This window comes from Podarcis gaigeae (genome assembly GCF_964106915.1).
Source record: "Podarcis gaigeae genome assembly, chromosome: 6".
Taxonomy (NCBI): domain Eukaryota; kingdom Metazoa; phylum Chordata; class Lepidosauria; order Squamata; family Lacertidae; genus Podarcis; species Podarcis gaigeae.
This window is the reverse complement of record NC_139682.1, coordinates 38461832-38467831: the sequence shown is the minus strand read 5'-3', so window position 1 is coordinate 38467831 and position 6000 is coordinate 38461832.

Sequence of the window (6000 nt, the reverse complement as noted above, 5' to 3'; positions counted from 1 at the left end):
CTTCCTCTTCTATGCATTCATGCATTCTGTGAACTGCCTTGAGACCTCCGGGTATAGGGCAGTATATTATTATTATTATTATTATTATTATTATTATTATTATTATTGAAGAATTCAGTACCAGATGTCATGCTGTCTGAACAATGTTTACCCAAAGGGGCTGAATCATATCCTTGGTGTTCAGATCCTACCTACTGTGTTGTTCTTGTCCAAGCCAAGCTATGAAATGGGTTCTATTTCCTTGCCTCCAGCCTTTGTCTGACATAGTTCCATATATATGTATATCCCAGGATTTGGGCTGAAGAGGAGTGCCTTCATCATTTTGGCTTTTGCGTCAAATCCTAAAACTGACACTGAGTTCTGATACAACAATGGCTATGTTCATGGGGCTGGATGATAAACTAAAGTTGAAACTCAACAAGGGGTTGTGGGTTGGTTGTTCTTGTGTTGAGGAATTGGGTAGATAGCCTGCAGTGGATGGGGCTCATGGATCCAGCATGTTTTTGCAGACCCAAGTAGCTATTTCCAGCTATGACTAATTTGCCAGCTATGGTTGTTTTGGGACCTGGACTACCAAGACTCTGTAATCCATGCTCTGCTAACTCCCTCATCTGATTGCTGTAATGTAAGGCTTCCCTTGACATTTTTGGTGCCAGTTAAAGATGGAGCTCCACATTAGGGATGGAATATTCTGTCAATTTCAGTTCTCTCGGTTTCTCATTTTCCCCGGTCTTAAATTCATTATCCACATTTTGCAGCAATTTGCAGTTTTTTAAACAACAAATCCTCCAGACAATCTATCAGCGTTTTAGTGTAAATTTCCCGCTAATAAACACATTTTTCATGCAGTTTCCCCATATGCATTTTTGTATGTTATTTTCACCAATATCTTCATTGTTAATGCAGTCTTTCCCCTAATATGTAGTATGCATTTTTGTACACATCCCTTGTTAGGAGGACTGCATCACAAAATCTGGATAACTGCAAATTTTCAATAACACTTTTTCAGTTCACATACTGTTTTGGAAAATGTGAATTTGATAGATCCAACTGTAAGTGCATACTGAATCAAATTTCTCCTCTCTTCCTACTCTTCACCCAGGCCTTTGGTGAAAATTTCTTTCACAAGTCCAGCAGTAAATTGATGAGGGTTGTCCTCTGTACTGATCATATGGTTTGTTTTAAGCTGTTTAAAAATTGTTAGTTAAGAATTCATTGTTTTAATGAATTGATGCCTGTGCTGTAAATTGCTCTGGGATCATAATTGATGAAGGGCAGTTCAGAAATTGAATTAGAAATAAAATAATGAATGGTGAAGTATGTTTGTTAATCATCATCATAATTTTTATCTCAGCCTTCTGCCAAGCAGCTCAGAGAAGCATCCCTGGGGGTTATTCTGCTGATCCTCACAACAACCTTGTGAGGTAGAATAGACTGAGATGGTGGATTGACTCAGCTTTATGAGTGACCAGGGAAGTAAACTTGGGTACTTCTGGTTCAAACATAGCATTCTATCCACTACTTCACACTGGCTCTCTCAAAATTCCTGGCATTGAGTCATCACAAATTATCTGCTTAGCCAGAAGCTTTGGGCTCAATTAGAGGGAGATTTAAAGACTAGAGCAAGTCCAGCAAACATTCAGTATGAATCCCAGCAGTCCTGTTATTTATTATAGTTATAAAAAGGCTGCAGCACAGGGTCTGTCACAGCAACCTCCATGCCAGAACAAGAGAATAATGTCTCCTTGCTCCAATGCTGCTTGCACCCTGGTCTATGCCACACATTGGTAGAGTAGCTGACATTAGTATTGGTTGACACACTTTTTTTTTACCCAGAATAGTTCTACTGTGTCACTCAAAGGGCCTTTCCATGTCAGAAGACAGGGTAGCACTACTTTTATTTAAAATGGGCTACATGAGCACAAACCCTCCCCACATGCTTAAGCAGTGTGTGTGTGTGTAATACTCACCCTTTAAATAATTTAAAAACCAAATCTTTTTAATGCTTTCATAAAGCTGAACATGCTCGAGGAGATGTTACAGGTACTGTCCAGTAGGTGCTGATATTCCAAACAGTACCACCTTTTACAACTGATATTTAAGCTGGGGAAAACATTGCATTTTATCAGTGGCAAAATAGTACAGTGTAAATGTCTGTGCTTTTTAAAACCATCCTTCATCAGATGATGCCAGGGCAGGTAGAAGTCCTAGCACAGGGCTTTTGCTGATGGGAAGGATTGGATGAATCCCACCTAGAGGGTTCTAACTAAGAAATACACTGTAAAAAAGGCTTAAGACAACAGAGTTGAGAGAAAGCAGAACGTGTTTTAACAGTACAATTCTCTGCCCACCAAGTTCAATGAGACTTTACACCTTCACAAGTAGGTGTGCATGTTATTGCAGCCTAAAATAAAAAATAAAAATGTCAAAGAACACCTAAAAGGTCTGGGAGAACAATGATGTTTTTATCTCATGCCTTAAAGGCAGCAAGGAAGATGCCAAGCAAATCTCCTTGGGGAGTGAGTTCTGTAAACAGTGCCACAGCAAAAAGAGATAGGCCCTTTTTCAGGTTACCACCTGTCTCACCTCTGAGGGCAATGGTACCTACAGCAGTGTCAGAAAGATGACATTTGCATGGGAGAAAGGATACTTTGTCCCAAACCAGGGGTAGACCATCCCATTTTGGCTCCTGATGCAAAATGGAGATGTGCCACCACCGCCAAAGCTTCATTTACCAGGGTCATGAGGCTGTGGCAGCGACTTCTGGATTCCCCAAGGATCTCATGAGATTTCACGGGGCTCTCACAATATCACCATGAAACCTGGAAACCATTGCTGCAACCGCTTCTCTGGTGGTGGCAGGGACACCCATGGTGGCACCCCTTGGGTTCTGCTGCCTGAGGCAGCTGCCTCAGTCTGCCATCCGGGCAGGCCTCGTCCAAAACCATAAGAGCTTTATGTTGGCTGGAGCTGATTGGCATCCAATGCCATCTGGAGGACCACCGATTCTCCGTTGCTGCCTTATGTGGTGCTCTTTCCCCACAGAAAACATCTACAGTACTCTACAATCTCCTACTGCTTGAGAATGGCAGCATAAGCATGGGAGAAGCGCCATCAGTGCTTAGTTCATCATTTGTGGCAAGGAACATTGCTGTGGGCCACACTGCATTTGTCCCCCACCCCCATATGAAGCAGCTGCAAATGTTCCTGGCAGAGCACTGCAGTGTGCAGTCTGAAGAATGGAAGTTGTTCCAGGAGAAGACAGGCACCATTTTCTCGCAGGCTACCCATACCAACAACAGAAAACCAGTAGTGTGGGCTACTTAGTTGCAAAGCACTGTGCATGGATTTTTGCAAGCTACTGATCGACAGTGCCTAGAAATCTCCTTTCAGCCCAGGAAACATCAGTGCCTCACATCTAATGTAAATTGTGGGGCAGGTGGACATGCCTTGGCCAAAACGATCTTATGGGCCAATTAGTCTGGTGGGCCTAATTAGGCCAGTGGGATGGAGGTTCCCCATTGCTGAGCTATGGGATCAAGGAGTAAGCCTCTGCCGCATGCAGATGTACACACCCAGCAGGAGCATATGCAACCTCTCAAATAAGTGCTTTGTATGCTTAGCCCGACATCTCTGTGGCTCTTGCCCTATTACCCCAAGGCATGACAATGATTTGGCTATGTGGTGAACCCACTCATCTGTCACTCTTACAGCCAGCACTTTCAAATGTTTCTTTTTAAAAAACCAACCTGGTTGAAAAAAATAACTCCAACATGGGATGCATGAATCAGTTATGAGATGCAGTCAAGACAGGACTTGCTTCAATAAAGCTTTAAAACGATGTCCTCAAGCTATCACACACAACCACTAAATTATCAGTCCACAGTAAAAACTTTTAGTTGCTACCAACGTAAGCTGCATTTGAGCAGGTGATTACAAGTTAATGGTTCTAAAACCACTTATGATCTGGTGAGCTATACTCCTTGCTGAGTTGCTATCCTATACATCAGAAATAAGCCCCATTCAGTTCAATAGCCCTCACTTGTATGTGAGTGTAGGGTTGCCTCATTTATTTCCTATGAAGCATGATTCCTTGACATTTTTATTTTGAGGAAAGGCTGCATTCTGCCCCCTCCAAAATAAAACCTTTTAAGTGACTCACCTTAAAAAAAACCTCTTATCCTTGAAAAAGTTAAAGACAATTTTGACAAAAAAGAGGCACTTCATTATTAGAAGACCTCCCTTCCAATTGCATTTCAGTGAGGACATTGTGCAGCACAACTGTATTTTTTTTTTAAAAAAATAATCCTAGCCAAATTTTCTCCCAGTTTGTATATCCCTTTTCTACAGGGTCATCCACCGAAACTGATTTCCAATAGGTTAACCACAAACAAAAGGAAGTATCTCTTCCCTCTCAACACATAATTAACTTACAGAATTCATTACCACAACACGGTCCTAGTCATTAGTTTAGTTGGCTTTTTAGAGAGATTAGACAAATTAATGGAGGATAAGTCTATCAATGGAGGATAAGTCTGGATGAATTTTGGGTCTGCTCCAACAAGGCATTTCTCAAGGTTCTTAAGTGGTGCTATCAGGTATGGCGTACAAAGGTATGACTGTTTGGTTTAAGCACTCTAGTGACACCTTAAACATCATCAGATTTATTATGGCATAAAATTTCATGGACTAGGATTGAGTTTTATCCACACACATACACACTTAACAGTGGTGTCAAATGGCTATGAAATGCAAATACAGCAAATACACTTGGTTTCACTGTTTTACATTTTCCTCTATAGCTGTGTATGTACCCACCATACTATAGAGGCAATAATGTTGTACTGTGTCTGGGAGAGACCAGGTTCTAATCTCTACTCAGCCATGAAGCCCACTGGTGACCTTGAGACTGTCACCATTTCTTACCTTTTTGCTACAACAGACTAACAGTTACCCCTCTGGAAGTTGTTCAGTGTGGTAGTGCAGAAACATTGCAATACAGTGGATGCTTGGATTGCAAACATGATCCGTGCAGGATGAACGTTTGCAACTTGCAGTGTTCGCAACCTGCAGTTGTGCATCTGGGCACGCGCGGGTTGCGATTCAGGGGTGCGATTTAGTGCGATTTAGTGCTTCTGTGCATGTGCAACTGCCGAAACCTAGAAGTAACCTGTTCCGGTACTTCCGGGTTTTGGCGGTCCATAACCCGGAAAAACGCAACCTGAAGCGTCTGTAACTCGAAGTATGACTGTACCACAAAATTGGGAAAGGTCTTCCTTCTCCTCTCCATTGGACATCCAAGACTCACCACTCACAGGAGAGTTAGGCTGTGCAGACATTCTGACAGTCTGTATGCCCAATAGTGCCAATAGTAGGCCTTTCAAGTCTATGAATCTGCTGCTTCCCTGGGCCAAGACAGTCACCATTCAGGACATTTCCACAAGTGTCAGTCAAAGCACCTTGTAGGCTTTCTTATGTAGTTTGTGTACACATTTGTGAAGCTTTGCAACCCATGCACAAGTTTTTAGAGTGTGTGAAGGTTCAGGGGTGGACTTCGGTCTTTCAAATTTCAGTGGCATCCTGTGTGAGCCCAAAATTCGGTGTCTTCCCTCCTCTTTCCTTCTGTTCTGCTCAGTTCACTATGTTTTGGTTGGCAATGCCCAGCAGCATCCCCTGGCTTGGTGCCCAGTGTGGTGGTACCAGTCACGCTACCCTACATCAAGTTACATTCCCATTTCAACCTTCATGAGCTTTTGGTATCACCTCTGAACAGATGCCCTCTGCCTTAAGTGCAATATTGGTTTCCCATCCACCATGAATACCACTATATTTCTAAAACTAGGCCAAGTGTGGAAAATTCCTCAGCATGACTAGCTATGAGGCACTAAAGGAGATGTCTCCCTTGTGAAGAAAGGCAATGTGAATCAGATAGGACAGTGCTGATATCATTATCAAAGGTTTGGCAGTGATAAGCAAAGTGATTTTTAAGGCATTCCCTCG